This window comes from Netta rufina, assembly GCF_964035555.1.
Source record: "Netta rufina genome assembly, chromosome: 2".
In the NCBI taxonomy this organism is placed as follows: Eukaryota; Metazoa; Chordata; class Aves; order Anseriformes; family Anatidae; genus Netta; species Netta rufina.
Genome location: NC_140124.1, coordinates 128,905,735 through 128,926,056, shown reverse-complemented (window position 1 = coordinate 128,926,056; position 20,322 = coordinate 128,905,735).

The window sequence follows — 20,322 nt, the reverse complement described above, 5'->3', positions numbered from 1 at the left end:
CACCCTGCTTCCCCCACCCTGCTTCCCCCTCCCTGCTTCCCCCTCTTCCCCCCCTGAAAAAAAAAAAAAAAGGGAACTGCTCTTAAGCATTCTCTTGTACCTTGTACTTGTCACCCAGAGTATTGTTGCTTGCCATCTTTTAACCAGTGGGGGAATGATCTATTTCCATGTACTAATAATGGACTTGGTACAGGATGTCATTTCTTGGTAGAGCACACTAGGAAGTAAACCAACAGATTTATGGATATTCATCTGATCATTAAAGGGCATTCTAAATCTTACAGAAGCTGACTTCAGGAAGAATGGGGGAGGGAACAGACTATTGACCTGTTGGCAGTCATGCTAATTACTCTCTGCAATCAGGATTCTTCTTGTCTTCCAGCTAGAGATGCAGGCCCTCTGGACTGATGGAACGTTTTCAGACTATTACAAAGAAAGATTTAGGTAAATGGAAAAACAAATGTAGAACTTCAATATTTTTGTTTCTTTCCTACTTTGCATCTTGAGATGCAGAGAAAGTTTTTGTTTGTTTGTTTGTTTGTTTGTTTGTTTTAAAGTTGTTTTGGAATCATTTATGTGGTATCAGTGTCATCACTGTTAAACTGTTTAGGCTGCCAACATTAATTTCATTGATTAAAATGGAGAGGAAATTAGTGGTAGAACCACAATACTTTGGTTTTGAAGGGGTAAAGCTGGGTGGTTTTGCCAGGCTGAAAGCAGGGAGACAAGAAATCTTTCACTTGAGAGCTGTGGGTGAAGGGTAAGAAATCACTTCTCGTGTAGCTGCATCTATTGCACTGAGCATACATAAAGCAAGAAAGAAATGAACCCTAAACATAAATATGGTTTAGGGTTCATTTCTTTGTTGCTTATCATTTCATATACAGTGGATACATCCTGAAATTATGGGGATTCATATCTAGTTATCCCTCTAGAGGGTTTTCCTCTAGTGATTCCAGGTCTGTTATTCATGAAAGTTGTTCCTCTGTTAATCTTTCTACTTCCTGGGAGCAAATTAGACACATGCACAAACATACATCATTTTTAGGAAAACTGAAGACAAATACTCAGAGAAAAATCTGCCACTTCCCATTTATTTTTATGTTTATGTACACTATACTATCAGAAATAGTCAAAAACATGTAATTAATCATTTCTACATTACTGCATTATTACAGCTTCTTATTTTTATTTTATTTATTTTATTTTATTTTATTTTATTTTATTTTATTTTATTTTATTTTATTTTATTTTATTTTATTTTATTTTATTTTATTTTATTTTATTTTTTTCAACACATAACAATGGCTCTGTACTACTTGCCTGAGTTTCTTGTATCTGGCCATCCATTTACCATTTACTTAACTCATTGTTTTAGGAAATATTAGTTGTAAAGGAGAATAAGAAGCAGCTGGGGAAGGGTCTGTTGTTAAACTGTCAGGGTCATTTACAGTGTCACTGGAGCAAAAGTCTGAGATTCCTCCTACAAATGGACAGGGAACCTATGAGTTGGTGTAAAAGACCAAAGCCCTGTCTCTGTGCACCTCTGGACTTTGTTTCCTTAGCAAACTGGGATCCTGGCCTAAGTTTTGCAGAACACTCTTGCATGAACTGAAGAAATAACCTGCTTTGAACACTGAATTTATGCATTTCAAAAATGAACAAAGGCTGTAGATACACTTCTAAAGCTATATTTAGCTACCTGAACAAGTAACCTGATTTCCAAAGCACTGAAGTCAAACTCTGAATTAAGTTTTTTTTGCTGACATCTGTGGGAATTGTTGTGTGTAAAAACTTCAGAAAATCAGGTCATTCATTTTACAATTCTGAATTTGGAGTAAGAGTTGAATTGTATGCTTGCAATTTTTAAAATCTGAGAGTACTTGAAGTTTGTGCTCACATCTGACTTGGTTTGGAGATTGTATCCAAGTTTAAAAAACTGTGGAAAGCTTAAAAACAAAAACAAAACAACAACAACAAAAATCAAGTTAGTAATGTTACCTTTTTCTCTTTTTAAGGGAAAATGACCTCAGGAGTATAATTTAAGTGTCAGGAAGTTAAGGGTGAATTACATGTCAGCAAAGAGAAGAAACTCAGGATACCTCATATTCAACCCTTTTCTCTGCCTAGCTGAGGTATAGGTCTTCCCTTAGGATTATACATTCTCTTTATTTTGAGGTCTTTCTCCTCTCTTTCCACCTTCAGCGTTAACTTTACACAGGACAAAAGCGGACAAAAGCAGACAGAAGACCTGATACATCAGTGAAACCTTGCAAGTTGTTAATTTATTTCAGGCAACATGAAAAAATATTTCACTATCAGCATCCTAGTGCTGATGAGCCACTGTCCCATGTGAGACAAACCCCTCCTTGACAGATTGCTGGCCTACTGCTCTGGGGTTGTTCTGCCTTAGTTCAAGACTGTGGCTTCAGGCACAAATCTGTCTCCAGCCTCGTGCCTGTCCTGACTACTTTTCTGCTGTACCTCTGGCTGTCTGTAAGATCAACACCTTGACTGCAACCTCAGGTGCTAAATACAAGAATACATATCCATATCTTAGTCATCAGTGGTAGATGTCATATCTGATGTGTTTGACCAACGGGTATTTGGGGTATTAGTTCAGAAGGGATGTGACATATAAGGAAGGAAAACAGAGAATGAGCTTACTGTCAAAAGTTACTGCCAATAAATTTAATCTTTTTTTTTTTTTTTAAACATTTGTTGTTTATTAAACTTTTGTTAGGTGAGAGTGCTATGAACAGCCATTTGGAAGAGAAAGAGTTACAGCTGCTTAGCAAATCAGCTGTTTATGCACAACTGTCAATGTAAATGTGATGGTGGTTTAAAACTAATATTTTACTTAACTACTGTGCACAAGATTTAATTACCAAAGCTCATCCCATGAACTAAGTCAACAATTTAGTCCAATTATCTCCTGAACACTCGATATCATTATATTCTCTGTTGCTGGTATGTGGCAGGTTAAGCCAGAAAACTTGCCTAACTAAGGACATGAGTTGCAAGAGCTTGTACTAACAAACAGAAAGTAGGAATTCAGATGTTGTAACAGCTCATATCCTCTGTGGACTAACAGGACCAGGCAACAGCACCTAGAGGACTGTATATATGTTCAGACATAGGTTACTGTCCTTCCTATCTTTGTTAATGTGAACTTGACCATATTAATCAAATTAACTTTCTCACCCCTCTTATTATCTCATTTATTTGGGTTGTAAGTGTTTAGGCCCATGAAAAGTTTTGTCTTCAATTAATGTTGTTTGCACTGGCCTCAGATGCATTTTTAGACAACACTGCCATATGACATTCTAAAGTGATGACTATCAGTGGGTGATGAGGTCACTCCTGTTTCATATAAGTGGCTATGTAAAACTGTATGTGTTGCCATATAGACAATAGCTAAGGCTTGGTAATGTTCTGATAAAAAGCACACCTGGACTTCAAGTGGGCTATAGTGTAGCCCCGCTTTAGGGATTTACAGGAATCAATCAGGGTACAATAATAGTTATCCTGAAAATTCCAATTAATACTTTTGCTTGAAGCCCATTGAGACCTCTCCAGGTATTTCAAGGTTGCGTGGTACTCTGTCAATGACTGCAGTGGGAGCTGGTCACTGATCTTCAGCTTCACAGAAATCTCTGAAAGAGATGAAATGTGGGATTGCCACATAAAAATGTGCTTTGAGATCTTCCTCAGATACCAAACAAATATCTTCACTACTGCAGGTACTATAATTCTTGATCATTTGGGTGTGTTGCCATCTCTAGGAAACATTTTAGCATTAGATTTTTATATTTTCCTTACCTTCCCCATTACAGACTGCTAGCCACGTGAAGGTGAACTACTTCAACTTTACGGAAGGTGCTCTGGTCAAGTACCATGCTTGCATATATTGAATGGTGAAATCAAACAAATCAGAATGGACAGTACTAATATAGTCAACAGTTTAACTATGAACTTGTTATTGTTGACAAGACTGGGCATGACATATTTCATCCTGCGTCCTGATCACATTTGGAGAGCTGATGCTTCCCTTTCTCTTCTGAACCTTCCCTCATCCCACGGGAGGTAAGCAGCTGAACACTTGGAGCCCTGGATCCAAATGCATTTATTTATGACACTCTCTTTTTTTCGCCCATGCTTTCCAAGGTGGTGACAATAGCCTTTGCATACAGAGACACAGTGCTATTTGTAAAAAAGATGCATATAGTTTAAGTACTGAGTAGAACAGGTACTCTAGCTGGCATGTTATAGGAACTACAAATTACATGTAGTCGGTATGTATGAAGAAAACCTCTCTATATATACACACAAAGAAAACATTTGTCTTATCTAGTAAACAGAACAGGATATGTTTTCTAGGGTATGATACGTGAGGGCAAGTACCATAGCAGAGTTACAGGGCAAGTACCATAGCAAAGTTATAGGGCAAATACCATAGCAGAGCTACCCACATGTCTAAAGAGTCAGGAAATTATTATACAAATATATCTTAACAGTCACCTCTGTCTTCTTTTAGACTTATTTCTTCCAGTAATTAAGATAATCTTTTGTCATTTTTGTTTCTATTTCCTGTGAGCAATTGTAATTAACTAAGTCACCTTTTGAAGAGAAGAATAGATTTCCTCTTATGCTAAGAGCAGAAAAATAGACTTTCTTCTGGCATCAAGAAACCCATGCTTGCATGAACTGAAATCATTTTATTTCTCTTACTTTTAAGTATACTTCTCCCCACCCATTCTTTTACTCTCAGAGGTGGTAAGAAAATAGTACTGGAAAAGATCAGTCCTGACATTGTCAAGTATTTATCAATCCTTTGAAATTAAAGGTGTCTTGTACTTAGCCCAAGAATAGGCGTGTCATTTCATTACAGTGCACATTGATTACAGCATTTTTTCATACTTTCCCATGTAAATGACTTTCAGTTTTATGAGTTATGATCCAAAAAAGTTATATCAAAAATGATTTTTGATGGATAAGTTTGCCTTCAACAAAGAATACTAAACAATTTTAGAACATATAACTTAGTAACAGTGAAACCTGTGAATATTTCCAGTACTAGAAGTGATATTCTTTCTCTAGGCAATGTTAAATTGGTTGTTTGACAGTCCCATTATCCTTTATAGCTTGGATTTCCAAGCTGACATGTCCCTTATTGCATTTAATTGGAAATTTTTTCCTCAATAATATATCTCCAGATCTCAATTAGATCAAAACAAATAAATACATTTACAACTGGGAGATGTTGTCCAGTAGTGGAATCAGTCTAATTTGGTTCTATAATTTTAATACTCTGTATATTCTCTGGCAATCTCTCTGGATGATATTATTCATTTTCAGTGAAGAATTTCTCCATTTCTGTTTTGTTTTGTTTTGTTTAAGAATAAAATTTTGTTTTGATTTTTGAAAAATGTTTTGAATTTTTTTTTTCAGTGTTGTTGACTTCTACTGGGAGCTGATAGGCAAAAAAAAAAAAAAAAAAAAAAAAAAAACAACAAACCAAAAAAAAAACAAAAACAGAACTACTACTTTATATCACAAGTATTAACAAGAAGAATACAAAACAGAGTTAAAACATTCCAGCAAATGATCAGGAAATCAAGATATCAAGTTTATTTCAATTTCTGTTTTCAATCTGGCAAAACTGGGTATGTTATATTCATACTTAAAATTGTCTTTCACCCTTGCATATGCCTGCACAAGTACAAATAACTATAAATACAAATTCATGTATATGTATGCAAAAAATACATATGTACACAATGGTTGTGTCTGAGTATTCAAGAGCTTAATATGGCAAAATTTACATTTGTAGTAATGGAGGTGATTCACTTAAAGCTTAAGCTTATTCATTGATATTTTTGGTTCTTGTTTATACACATAGGTTCTGGGTGGGGAAAAGATAAAGATATTATATTTTTCTGTTCATTCATATTGCTGACTGTTCATTCCAGGATTTGGAAAACAAAACAAAACAAAACAAAACAAAAAAACGCACACACACACAAACCTTCAACAATATAAGTTTTCGAGGACTTTCAAAATTCCCTTTTCTGCTTTTTCCATTGTCCATATCCAAATTTAGCACTCTCCATCCTGAGACATTCATGCATAATTATTTATAAATTCACAATATATATTTATGACATTATTATTATCATTAATCATAGTTAACATGTAATTTGATCAGACAAAAAATGGAAGTTTGAAGTTCAACTACTGCAATGTCCAAGCACCCACCTGTCCTGACCTGTTCAAGAATGGATGTGCTTTTGTAGGTAAGAATACCTACAAATATTGGGTCTTTTTAGAAACTATTTTTCATGAGACTTGAACAGGAATTTGGAGATTAAATTACATATTTTTTTTTTGTCCAGAGCTGTGAATAAAACAAAAGATTTTTGTTTATATGACTGAAAAAATCTACTAAAGGAAGATTATCTGTTCTGAGAAACTTGGCTAAGTGGAAAAGATAGAGCCTGAAACTAAGTAAAAGACATTTTAGTTTAGGTCTAAATATATATATATTTTTATAGCTGTGGTTGACAGAACCTCATCAACTTTCAATTCTTCCTTGAAAATCAGGTTCAGACAAGGAGAAATTCCTGACAAGAAGAGAAAATTTGAACTAACCTAAATATGAAACTGTGTGAAATGTCTTGGTTGAGGACTTAAATTGCCAAGAGATTCATCCAAAGGCTGTCTGTTGGTCTGTAAATCTTTGCTTTGGCTTGATTTCAGAATTAAATATTTGCATAATTTTGCTTGTGCTATTTTTTTTTTTTAAACTTAAATAATATAACCTCTAGGTCAACTGTGTTACCCCTGTGTTTAAAAAAAAAAAAAAAAAAAAAAAGGCAGGGAAACTCTTCATTCCTGAAAACATGACCTTTTTTTTTTTTTTTTTTTTTTTTCAGATTGTGAGTGAGACAAAATATTTTTTTACACAGCCTTAATAATTAACAGTTGATTTAGAATGATGCAAATAGAAGTTATTAATGAAGATGAATGTGTAAACATAATATTGTTGTTCAAGTATTTTTTCAGATAATATTTTTTAGTATTATTTAAAACATTCCATTAGTGAAATCAAAACAGAAATAGGTTTAATGAAACCTATTCATAAAGAAATATATGTCAACATTGTTCTGAGCAGTGGAGGTAGCAGGATGTTTCCAACCTTTGTATTATGCTGTTTCTGCTCATTGCTTGGCCAATTTACACAAACGAGGACCTGGGTTGGAGCATGTCTCCATGCTCCTGTTGCATCAGCTCCACCGTGCTGCTCCTTCTGCTGGATGTTGTGGTAGGCAAGTGTGGCTTTGCTCTTAGTTGGGTTTCCTTTAATTTTAGTGGCTGTCTGTGATTTCTTTCTCTCTCCAAGAGGGATATCTCTGCAGGACGGACTATAGCATCTTTGTGGAAAAGGTTATCATTCTTTCATGGTAAGTCCTTTTTGATCTTTTCTCATGCATGCAGCTGAGTGGACTTTAAATCAGATTCTCTTCACATGACAAGTCCAGTTATTTGCAGGTTTAAGGGCCTTTAGTCACAGTTGCCATTCATACCTGACTCGTCACAATTTTTTCTGACCTGGAAACAGGTTATTCTGAATGACCTGAGTTAAATACTTTCCACACCTAGTTATAGACTTACTAATTATTTGTTATTTCTCAGTCATCTTTTTGGAACTCATGTTGCTCTTTGATGTTTGCTTTAATCTTCCAGTATGAATAATCACACTGAAATCTCATAAACCAAACTCCAGAACATCTAGTATAACATTTGGTTTTCTTAGATAAGGACAGTCCTAATGTTGTTAGTTTAATTTGTATTTGTATAATTTTAACCTTCAAAAAGATATTTAAATTGTTAAATCTATTTCTTTCAGTGAAAAACAAAAAACAAGGGTATTTATCACATTCACAATTTTTTTTTTTTTTTTTGGAACAATGAGTTTTAGAAGTTATAGCTGTGCTCTTTGTTGCTTAATCATGCTAGATCCAAACACTGATAAAAGTGTCTTCTTTTTAAGAACTTGAAAGAACTCCACTTTGTTTTGTTTTTAACTCACTTCCCATTTTTGCTCAGGACACTTAGAAACCGAGCACATCATTCATGTTGTAGTTTCAAAGAAAAATGTTTGAAATATTTCTTAGAGTTCAGACTTGGAGCCCTAACTAAAAATCATCTTGTGTCTTGCGACAGAAGCACAGATTGCCAAACTGCCTTGTGAAATTGAATTTAGACCCTTAATCCTTATCATCCTAATCCAAATGTCTGTCTGTCTTCTGCTGTCAATAACAGTCTTGCAAAAAAACAATATTTTTTTTGGTTTGTTTTAATGATGAAGATATTTTCTCTTCATTTGGCTGAGTTGCCAAATGGTTTTCTAAAACATAAATCTAAGATTAATACTGGAAGTAAAGAGGCCTTCTTGGAATACTTCTAGGAAAGCAAATTTTGCAAACGTTTAACCAGAACTTTTATGAGAAGGGGTTATCACTGAGACAAAAAAGAAAATATGTGAACTTAGAAAACATGAAAGTTAATGTGATGGAGACAAAATGATGGAGACAAGAAGCAGGAAAACCAAAAAGAATGTTAAATATACACCTGGTAATTAATTAATTAAATAAATGAAAAAGTAGATTTCTGTGCTGTGATACATTTTAGTAATGTACATGGTTACTTTAGCAGCCAAGGAGGAAGAGTTCACTGTGCCCTATGTTTGCCTGCTCAGAGCTTCTCAAATTATTTAATTTCATGAAAAAATCTTTAGCACTTGATTAATATAAAAATGTTTTCTTCTAACTGTGAGGTCTTACTAGGACTCTGTTTGATCCTTCTGATCTACGCATAAATATTAATTATTTCTCTAACTATGATTGCATGTGTTTCTTCCCACTTGATTTTGATAGGTCAGAAGTAAGTATGGGTGAAATTAGGTAAAAGAGGCATGAACTTCCCAAGAAAGCAAAACTGTGAGTTTGAGAAATAAAAATGTTATTTGTTTATTTAATAGATATTTGACTGCTTTTAAAATCTCACTGAACTTGAACATGCAAATAAAGCTGAAGTTTTTCACATATTTATGCAATTAGTTAAATGCTTATTTGCTTATCCAGGAAAGTTCTCCTACAGTTGGAAATGCTTCAGAGCAATGTGAGTTGAGTAGCTACTTAGTGCTGGGGACTATTTCCAGAAATACAGTGTTCTAGAATTTATCACTCAACAAAGCAGATGAAGTGAGCTTTCAGGAAGGTCTCTAATATAGTATACTTAAGGACTAGAAGACTAAATCATCGCTGTTTAATTTCAGAGAAAGCAGTTTCAAAGAATACCCTCTTTTTCTATCTGATAGGGAGACAGGGAATACTTTTTCACCACTTCTTTTTTACCCAAGACAAATTCATTAATTCCAGTTGCATGTGAGACTTTGGCAGTAGTGTTGCAATACTGCACTAAAAGAAGAAGGAGCCTTGCTCACAGGAGGAAGAAGATCTGCAGGGACCTGTGCTGTGTGTACCTATTTGAAGGTCAGAAGGCTATTTGAAATTCAGATGTTTAGTCTAAGCAGATACAAAAAGAGGCTAGGATGAATACATACTGGGGATAACCACTTCACTGACTACAGGGACAATGCCTTTCCAATGACTAAAATTACAGAAGGTGAATCTGAGCCAATTACTATTTTTTTTATGTACAGATGTGCTAGAATTCTGGTTTGTTGTTTGTTTGTTTGGCAAGCACAATGGGCTGTAAGGAAATGGAAAGCAGTTATATTTTGCAAAGAACCTATAGGAAATAAAGTTGAGGAGATCTGTAATATGACACGGACATTAATCAAAGTTATAGGAGAATGTTGCTCACCAGACCTCTTGGCTTACTGCTGATGTTTGTTCATTGATGAAGGCTAGGGAGCAAATCTAGGATTTCCTTTAAAAATCTCAGTGCTCAGAGCTGTTAGGCAAGAGATGGAGAGCTGAATAAAATGAAAAAAAAATACTGCAAAACATGCCTCAGTATATGGATACAGAATGTATTACAACAGACTAATGATAAGTATATACCCCATGAGGGGAATCAGGCATGTCAAGAGATATGATAGATTAGGTCTCTAGTGATATATTGAGAAGGTCAATGTCTGGAGAATATGACACCATCCATGTAATTCTGAGAGATGAAAAGGTGAAAGAACAAATGCTTTTATAGGACCAAAACAAAACAAAACAGCCAACCAAAGAAACCATCAAAAGCAACAAGAAACAATTAAAGATTAAGCCAAGTAATTATATTCATAATTTATCATAATTCATTAATATCTATTATAATTTATTTTTCCATTTATGGGTACATGATTAAGTTAAGTTAAAAGTGTAAGTAAGTAGTTCTTACTATGCATAATATTGATTCTTTGAAACGTGTTTTTTTGTGAAGTAATATGCCTCTATCTTTTGAATTCTTGGGAAATTATGAACACAAGTCAAAATTTAAAATGAAGGCAATGGTCGAGTATTTTCCTCTATTACCTGATGTTTATTTCATTAATGTTCTTATCTGACATAATCAAATTTAAATCCAGTATTTTAATATTATCTTCTTGCAGACATTTTTATCATACTCCTTGTCCTGGGTACACTCTATTACACACATGGTCCTGAATTTGAGAACAAACAATCAAAAACTGTCCAGGCTCTGTTGGAAGTACCCCACAAACTGTACTGAGGAGTATCACTGGGGAGACCGTGGTCATTGGAGGGAGAGATCTGGGAGGGAAATTGCCGTTCCCTGCCCTTCATAATGCTGTTGCAAAATTAATTGTACCGTGTTGTCATTTTGCTCCCTCCAATCCCCTCATCATCCCACTGCTGACTTTTCTTTTTATGTCACATCAAATGTGAAGCACTTGACTTCACCTTGAAGGCCCTTCAAAGCTGCACCTTCCCTGCAGATCATCTATAATTCACAGAAAGTGTCATCTCTCAGTCCTGATAGGTCACTGACGCAAGCTTCAACATTCACTTGTTAACATTTCAAACGAGCACTTTCATGTCTTCTCTCATGTTGCCTCCAAGGAGCTTGTTGCAAACCCCCATGAAGCTGCCTCATTATGTTCCATCAGACATTGCTGAAAGCTCTCCGTGGCCAGGGTGTCCGTGACAGCCTCCAGACAATGAGGCTGCTGCATGGCTTAACGTACTGGTGGCTGTACTGCCCATCTTGTGCCTCATGAGTCCCATCTCCTCCCTTGCTGGATGTCTCTTCTCTCATGTTGCCAGGTAATAATAACTTTCAAGAATATAAACGTTCCTGGAGCTTAGATATTTATGACTTAATGGTAGAAAGCTTTGATTCACTATAGAATTGTCAAAAACATGGTTTGTTTAGTAAGATGTGTTTCTGTCCCATTTACTTCAAATGAAGGGATGTATTTAAGTATATGGCTCAATAAGGCTGTTAAAAAATCTGTAATTTTGGCCTGATCAGCAAAGCATTCTTTGCTTTGACATGTACAGGTCTCTCCTTGCCACCCTTCTTCTTCCAGCTGTGTGCAGACACCTCACAGGGAATACAAGGGGTACAGCAGCAGTTAACCATACAAGCAGAAAAGGCAGAGTTCCAGGGCCAGTGTTTGGCAAGAAGGGCATGTCTTCTGTTTGGGGTTAATTAGAAGTAACCTCTGTTTTTCATAGCTGCATTTTTGCACATGTGAACAAAATTTAAAAGAAATGTAAAGTGATATGTGGAGGTCAACAGGCCTGGAGAGTGAAAATTATCTAGCACCTCTAAATATGCTCAGGCAGTCTGTCATGTTACAGAACAAGAACTCATTTGTCTTCTGACAGACCAATGTGACCTTTGCAATTTATCCTATGTACTTAATGCTGGAACAGATTCCAGAATAGGAGAAAATGTGTTCTGGAAGGCAAAGGACAATATTATTAGTTGCTTTGAATTTTTGGAATAAAATACTTTGAGAGCAATATAATAAGATAGCAGTTCTGTGTGTATTCTGCAGAAATATAAATATACAGTATGACACTCTGTAAATTTCTGTCTTGTTTATGGTAGTCCCAACTGATTGTAATTGGGATTGTGTTGTTGTTCAGGGTGGTAATTATGCATGCTTCTCATGTGAGGCTCTTATTTTGGATGCTGTGAAGTATAAAGACAGTAAATAGCAAACAGTAAAGAGCAAAGAAAATTTTAAAGAATTCTAAATTAATAATATGGGATGAATGCTTTTTTCAGAAATGCTTAAATGTGGGCTGTATTGAAATCTTGTGTATCTCCTGGCACAGCTGCAGTGACGTTTTGTACTTCTGTCAAGTTTGCTCATTTGGCAAAGTGACACATACTTCCACACTGAGTCCAGGCCCCTGTTGTTTTCTCCTGCCTTGCTGACTACTCTGCCCTTCTCTGGTCAGTACTCAGCCCCTGGGGAGCAGCTAGTCACCTCCTGCATGCTTTGTGCCATGGGGAGATCCTCTCACCTCTTCAAGGTATTTTTAAACTCCCCACCCCCCACCCCCCCGACCCGGCCCGAAAGCTCTTGAGAATGTAAGAAGCACTCATCTGTAGTCCATAAAACATTAACAAGAACATTCATTTCTACATGTTTCTAAACTAACTTCTTTAGCACACTCTGTGCAATCTCTGCTTGTTTATTTAAACTTTTCTGTAAAGTCTGGAAAGAGTTGCGTGGAGCATAGATCTGTTAGCAGAATAGTATCATCAATTTTTTTTTAAACTTATTTTGGAAAAAATACCTAATACCAACTGAAAATACGAAGCACAGAGAGGTTACCTTCAAATAAAAGATAAACAAGGTAATTCACAGTTCCCCTGTTATTTCCTAATTATTCTCTTAGATAAAAGGTACCTAAAATGTTAAAGATATGGTGGTGAAATGAATAAGGTGAAAACCATGAAGGATAAATTAAGAGTTAATGAGATGCCTCAGCTACTGACTGTGACAAATTTTCTAGTAAATTAAGAAATCAAAGTGCTTTTAGTTGTCTGAATCCAATTTTTAACTAATAGAAGGTCTGGTGGATGTAAATTCTAATTCAGGAAACCAACACTTTTTTTTTTTTTTTTTTTTTGTGTTGCTCATGTTTTTGTAAGATGCCTGTAATTCTAAGCAGAATTTTCTGTGTGAGAATTGTTGGAAAAATTTGGATTCTGAGGTCATTCCATACTTGGAGAAGTGGCATTATTTGACAGAAGTAAAATTGTATCTGTGGAATTAAATGGTCAATCCTCATAGTCCCCCATGTGGACAAGTAACACAGACACATCGTTTGTTATCCATGTGGTCAAAACCTATCCAGACTGTGAAGGCACAACCAGGCTCTAGTGGTCCTGCCCAACCTCTCCCCATAGGCCCAGGAGCCTCATTTCAGCACAGACCTAGACACCAAATCTTTGTCTGAGCTATATTTTAAGTAAACCTGTGCCTGGTCCTTGTTCTCTGGACAGATGTTGGACTTGCCTCCAGCCCAGTGTTTGGATCCATCTTGTGCAGCTTGGTGGGAGTCCCTGGACAGACCCTTAGCCTCATTCATTACTTTGTCAGGGACAGTAACCAAACCTCTCCCTACCGCAGTTTTTTGCAGGCCCCCTGGGACTGCTCCCTGCCTAGGCAGAGCTCTGCCCTGTCTCTTGTAAACCAGCAGTGTGCAGAGTATACTTTAATAGCATGTCTCATCTGAGCTTGGCGATCTTCCTCCACTGTGAGTCATCAGTGAGACAGCAGTGACTTGCATGCATGTGCGCTCCTGGAGGATAAACAAACATGTCATGATCTGACCTCAAAAGCTATGTTTTAATGAGCTATTGGAAAGCCAAGGTTTCCTGCGGCAATACATGATATCCTGTATAGCATTCCAATGGGCAGATGTTTGTAAATTTTAGGGGCATAGTCCCAAAGATTGCTTTAACAGTAGGAGATCTTTCTTCCTGAGCTTCCTCTGTAGTAAAGGGAGAGGAAGAGAAGAAGATATTGGATGGCTAAAATAGGCCTCTGCTCTGCATTGCACTTTGGAGGATCTTTCCTCTTGACAGTATTTGCTGGAAGCCAAGACACAAGGTCCCTGAACTGAAGTTAGCCTTTTTGAGTCGTACTCCTAGTTGTACCATTAACACACAATACTAGTCCTGGGGTTGAGTGTCTCAGCACCAATTTTTGAATTTCAGTACAGTAATAGCAGACTTGTTAAGTGCTGCATTCAGTATAGTATTCAGTTTTGGGCCCCTCGCTACAAGAAGGTTATTGAGTTGCTCAGGCATATGCAGATGCTTGAGCAATGAAGCTGGTGAAGGGACTAGAAAACAAGATTCATGAAGAGCAGATGATGGAACAGGATTGTTTAGTCTGCAGAAAAGGAGGCTGAGGGGAGACCTTCTCACTCTCTGCAACATGGCTGCATTAGGCAAAATATTACCAGTAGATCAAGAGAGGTGATCCTTCCACTCTATTTAACATTGACAAGGTACTTCTATGAGGAAAGGCTGAGAAAGCTGGGACTGTTCAGCATGAAGAGGAGAGGTGCAGGGGTGATCTCATCAATTTGTAAATGTCTGAATATTTTTAAATCAATTTTTAAATATCTGAAGGGAGGGTACAAAGAGGATGAAGCCATGCTATTTTCATTTGTGCCCATGCCAGGACAAGAGGGGCAATGGACATGAACTGAAACACAAGAGGTTCCTTCTAAACACCGGGAAAAACTTCTTTACTGTGTAGGTGACAGAGCACTGTCACAGGTTACCCAGAGAGGTCATGTAGTCTCTCTCCTTGGAGATCTTTAAAAAGTGCCTGGACAAAGAACTGCCTTCTCCAGCTGTTCCTACTTGAACAGGAAGGGGTTAGAGCGGATGACCTCCAGAGGTCCCTTCCAACCTAAATTGTTCTTTGATTCCTTGAACTACCTGAAGGATGGTCGCAGGAGAAGGTTGTCAGTCTCTTTTCTTAAGTGACAAGTCATAGGAAATGATGAAATGGTGTCAAGTTGTGCCAGGGGAGGTTTAGATTGGACATTAGTAAGAATTCCTTCATGGAGAGGGGTGGTTAAATATTGAAGCAGGCTGACCAGGGAAGTGGAGGAGTCCCTATTCCTAGAAGTATTTAAGAGATGTGTGAACATGGCTCTAAGGGACATGGGTAAGTGATAGGACTCAGTAGGTCAAGTTAATGATTGGACATGATGATCTTGAAGGTCTTTTCCAGGATAGATGATCCTATGATTCTATGACTTCAGTTACATCCACCAGTCATAATTTGTTTCCATGAACAGCAGTTATTCACAATCTCTGTAACATAAACAGTGTTCCTAAGAAGCTGTTGACTTTAGGTCATCATAGAAAGGCTACAAGGGAGGATTCAACAGAAATGCTTGCAATGATTTCAGTGCTGCCAGGTCTTGTCCATCTTCAGCATACATTGATGTGAACAAATACATTTTGTGGATGTTGTGGCTTAGCCCCAGAAGCTAAGTGTCTCACAGCCACTTGCTTACTCTCCCCGGGAGAGATGGGGGAGAGAATCAGAAAGGTAAAGATGTGAGAACTCATGGGTTGGGACAAAGACGGTTCTCTAAGTAAAGCAAAAGCTGCGTGTGAAAATAAATCGTAAGAAGGAATTCATTCACTACTTCCCATCAGCAGGAAGGTGTTCAGCCACTTCTAGGAAAGCAGGGCTCATCACACATAATAGTTTCTTGGAAAGACAAACTCCATTGCTCTGAATGCTCCCCCCCTCTTTACCCCAGCTTTTGTTGGTGAGCATGACACTATGTGAGGACATCCCCTTAGTCAGTCTGAGTCAGCTGTCCTGGTTCTGTCCCCTCCTAGCTCCTTGTGCACCCCCAGCCTCCTTGCTGGCAGGGCAGAACAAGAAGCTGAAAAGTCCTTTACACAGTGCAAGCACAGCTCTGTAACAACTAAAACACCGGTGTGTTATCACCACTATTTTCAGCAAAAATCCAAAGCACAGAACCATACTGGCTACTAGGAATAAAATTAACTCTATCCTAGCTGAAACCAGGACAGTGGACCACAATTTCTGTAGCAGAGTTAAACTCTTAAAAAGGATGTTAAAACAAATAATGACTCTTGGCATGGTCAAAAGCTTCTTGGAGTGTTTTCAGTGCCTTAGGATCATTTGAAAGTATTTGCTATGTGAGTCTAAGAATGTACCTTTGCAGGAAACACTCGAGAGATTTCAGCCACACCAGCAGCAACCACGGAGAAAATTTGCTTTCACTGTGATGTTCACAGCTACACATGCATTCAGTATGACTTTAAATAATAAATGAATATAAATTCCCCTTCTTCTCCTTCCAGGGATATCTTCTGATCCCATGGTTATCACTCACCTGATTTAGATCATCATGATTTTGAAGCTATTCTGAATTTAAACCTAAAAAACAGATAAAAATGTAATCTATATGTAATTAGGAAAAACTTGTCAAAAGAATATGCAAATAAATTTACTTTGCTTTATGAGAGAATCTATTTATTTACTGCCTAGAAAAAAAAATGTATAATTGATATACAGCGGTCATACATGGTATTACTTGGAAAACATAAATAGTAAGTGTGAACATTGTTGGACTGAGCCCAGAAGAGGGCTATGAGGATGATCAGAAGGCTGGAGCACCTCTCCTATGAAGACAGGCTGAGGGAGTTGGCGTTGTGCAGCTTGGAGAAGAGAGGCAATGTCTCTGGGGAGACATTGCAGTGGCCTGACAGTACCTAAAGGGGGCCTGCAGGAAAGCTGGGGAGGGACTCTGTGTCAGGGGGTGCAGTGATAGGACAAGGGAGAATGGCTTTAAACTAAAAGAGGGTAGATTTAGATTACATGTAAGGAAGACATTATTTACTCTGAGCGTGGTGAGAAACTGTCATGCTCGATTCCTGGAAGTGTTTAAGGCCAGGTTGGATTGGGCTTTGAACAAGCTGATCTAGTAGGTGGTGTCCCTACCCGTGGCGGGGGGGGGGGGGGGGGGGGGGACACGGGGGACGGTGGAATTAAATGATCTTTAAGGTCCCTTCCAACCCAAGACATTCTATGATTCTATGGAGTGTGTCCAGAGGAGGGCTACAAAACTGGTGAAGGGCCTGGAACACAAGTCTTACAAGGAGCAGCTGAGGGAACTGGGGTTTAGTCTGGAGAAGAGGAGGCTCGGGGGAGACCTTATTGCTCTCCACAACTACCTGAAAGAAAGGTGTGGGAAGCTGGGGGTCAGCCTCTTCTCACAGATAACTAGTGATAGGACTAGAGGGAATGGCCACAAGTTGCACCAGGGGAAGTTCAAGTTAGAAATTAGAAGTGAGAAGAAATGAGAAGACATTTCTTCTCAGAAAGAGTAGTTAGGCATTATAATGGGTTGCCCAAGGAGGTAGTGCCATCACTGTCCCTGGGGGTGCTTAAGGAAAGGTTGGACACAGTGCTTAGGGACATGGTTTAGTGGGTGATATTAGTGGTAGGGGGATTGTTGGACCAGATGATCTTGGAGGTCTTTTCCAACCTTAATTATTTTATGATTATATATAGATGTTTATAGGAACCTCATGCTCATCGCTGTTATATATCTCAAACTAAACAGCCAAAATTCACTTCTAAGTGTATTGAAACACATTTGTAGCCACATAACTTTCACACATTAATAGACTTATGTCCACTGTATAAGGTTTATGCAGACAGTTTAGTGAAGATATTTAGCATAGCTAAAATTAGAATTTTGTACATTAAGTTTTTTAAGAAACCTCTTTAGGCCAAGGAGAAAAAAATAAATATCAGTAAGACTATCCAGGAAAAACAATGCACATCATATGTAAGTATTCACCAATACATTCCATTCAGCAGATCTGTATATGTAGAAGATGTTAGAAAAAAATGGAAGAACCCCACAGACTTAACAAAAATACTACAAGACAGAAAATTATATTGCATTTTTGTCTGAGTATTTCAATTTCATCTTCTGGTAATGTTATATATTGATGAAAACACAGGAATATGTTCATAGAAAATGTGCTAAGGGCTCCCTCAGTCTGCATATACATGTACAGTGCTGCAGGTTGTCACAGAAGAGTGACAACTTTGCTTACCACAAGCCATATACATAAATCACAGAGTACTGCAGCATTGAGTGTTTTTTTGTTGAATTCTAATGTGTTTTGCTAAGAAGTCATGATATAATATGTGGAATCAAACTTATCTTTTATCTTATAGATTAAAAAAAAAAAAAAAAAAAAAGCGTAGTAATTACTTGTGTTACTTTCACTTGAAAGTCACCAGTCACCAAAATGTATTTTGAGAAAACTAATAACCTTAGTCAGATGGCCAACAAGCCATCACTGAACATGGGAAGTAGATGGTGTCTATCCATTTTTCATTTATTGTAGTCAAGAGGCAAAGCAGTGTGAAAGGAGATAGAGTTTATGAATTAAAAAACAAACAAACAAAAAACATCTTTTGAATGTGTACAATAAGTATTGTGCACAAAGGACTGTTTTAAATGAACACACATTATGATACCTGCATTTAGAACTTTCTAAATATTTGTAGAAAATAAAGTGATTAATTTATGGGAATTGCTCACTCTGTTAATTATATTTATTTTTTAGTCAAAAGGAATATTAACTTTGCTGGCATATTTGCATTACTTTGCATAACTAAAGTAACACAAAATTTAGAAAAATCAAATGAAATGGCATTTAAAACTAAAATGAACACACCTTTCATTTACAAAATGAATAGAAAAATATGAAAGTTATTCTGACATGGTCCAACATTTTTTTCCTCCTTGATTTTGTTTCAAAATGAAACTCTACTAGAATGCGTGTCATTTCTCTAGGTATTTTAATTTTGACAGAAAGACATGCATCAGTGGAATTGGATTACGTTCATTACCTTTTTCTGTTACAATTCAAATTACTAGGGTGTGTTCCTGATTGTGCAGCAATCCATCTATTGTATTGTATATTCGTTCATATATACATTCATATGTATATTTAGAAAGTGTACTTCACATGATCCATTGTGAAATTGGAAATCAGAATTTACGGCTATTTGTTTTAAATGATTATTTATGTATGGTAAAAAGTATTTGCAGACTTTGTGGTGAATGCTATAGAAACCATTAAATGACAGAGAAATAGAGAAGTTTGAGATTATATTGTTATCCACTATGTTTTCATTCGGAACTGTTTTATGTTGTCTCTGGGTAACTGTTATATCAGAGATAAATCTAGGTTATTTAAAACAAACAAACAAACAAAGAACAAATACAATAATAAGATTAAGATCCTTGTCTCAATTAGTGGAAAAATATTTTATGTCAGATCACATAGAGTGTGATAAAACACTTATCTAATCCAGTATCTATCTGCTCTGCAAATTGAGGCAGAACAGAATGTGTAATGCCTTAAGCTTTAAAAGCTTACCAAAAAAAAAAAAAAAAAAAGCTTTACAGCTTTACCAAAAAAAAAAAAACAGCTAACAAAAAACCCACAACCAAACCCTCCCAAAAACCCACCACCAACAAAAAATTGCTCAAATGAAAAAAGTTATGTTATAAATAATTTATGACTAAACATTAAGTATATCTATGTATAGACAGTTTATTTAGTAAAGCAACTAGATCGTTAGCCTATTTTCAAATCTTTTTACTTTACAACTCCAATTTTGCCCCTGAAGCCAGTGTAATTTGAGCAGACTGAACTATAATTTTAATAGTAACTGGCTTTTAAGAGGAATTGATTCTTTCTTCCTCTTGCCCTCAACTTGACTTCCAGTGCAGCTACTATGAAATACTATAATTTATGGAAGCTGCCAGTGTGGCCCATTAAAATGGTCTGCACCAAACTGTTTGCTAATGACACTGAGCCTTGTTTGCTGTTTTTAATGATTATCTCAAACAGTGCTTGATAGTCTTCTCACATTGATCACAACATTGTCTCCTTTGTTCTTCTGGCATCGGCTGAGTTTATTCTAACTGTGATGCTTTCCTCCAGTGCATATTATGCACTGATAGAAGGTGGTCACCCTTTTTTGGAGTGGAGAATGAATGACCTCTGCTACTCACCTTTTCAGCCATAATCACATTACTTACATCTACATTCATCACATAGTTTCTCTGCAAGATTGACAGTAAATTTTTTTACTTGGAAGAACGGGCACTTCAAATCAGCTCTTGAAATGAGAATCCATATTTAGAAGACCCCGGTTGACTAGATGAGACTCCGGGTGACTGGAAGGGGTGTCAGTTGCAATTGTATGGACAGTAGGGGAAG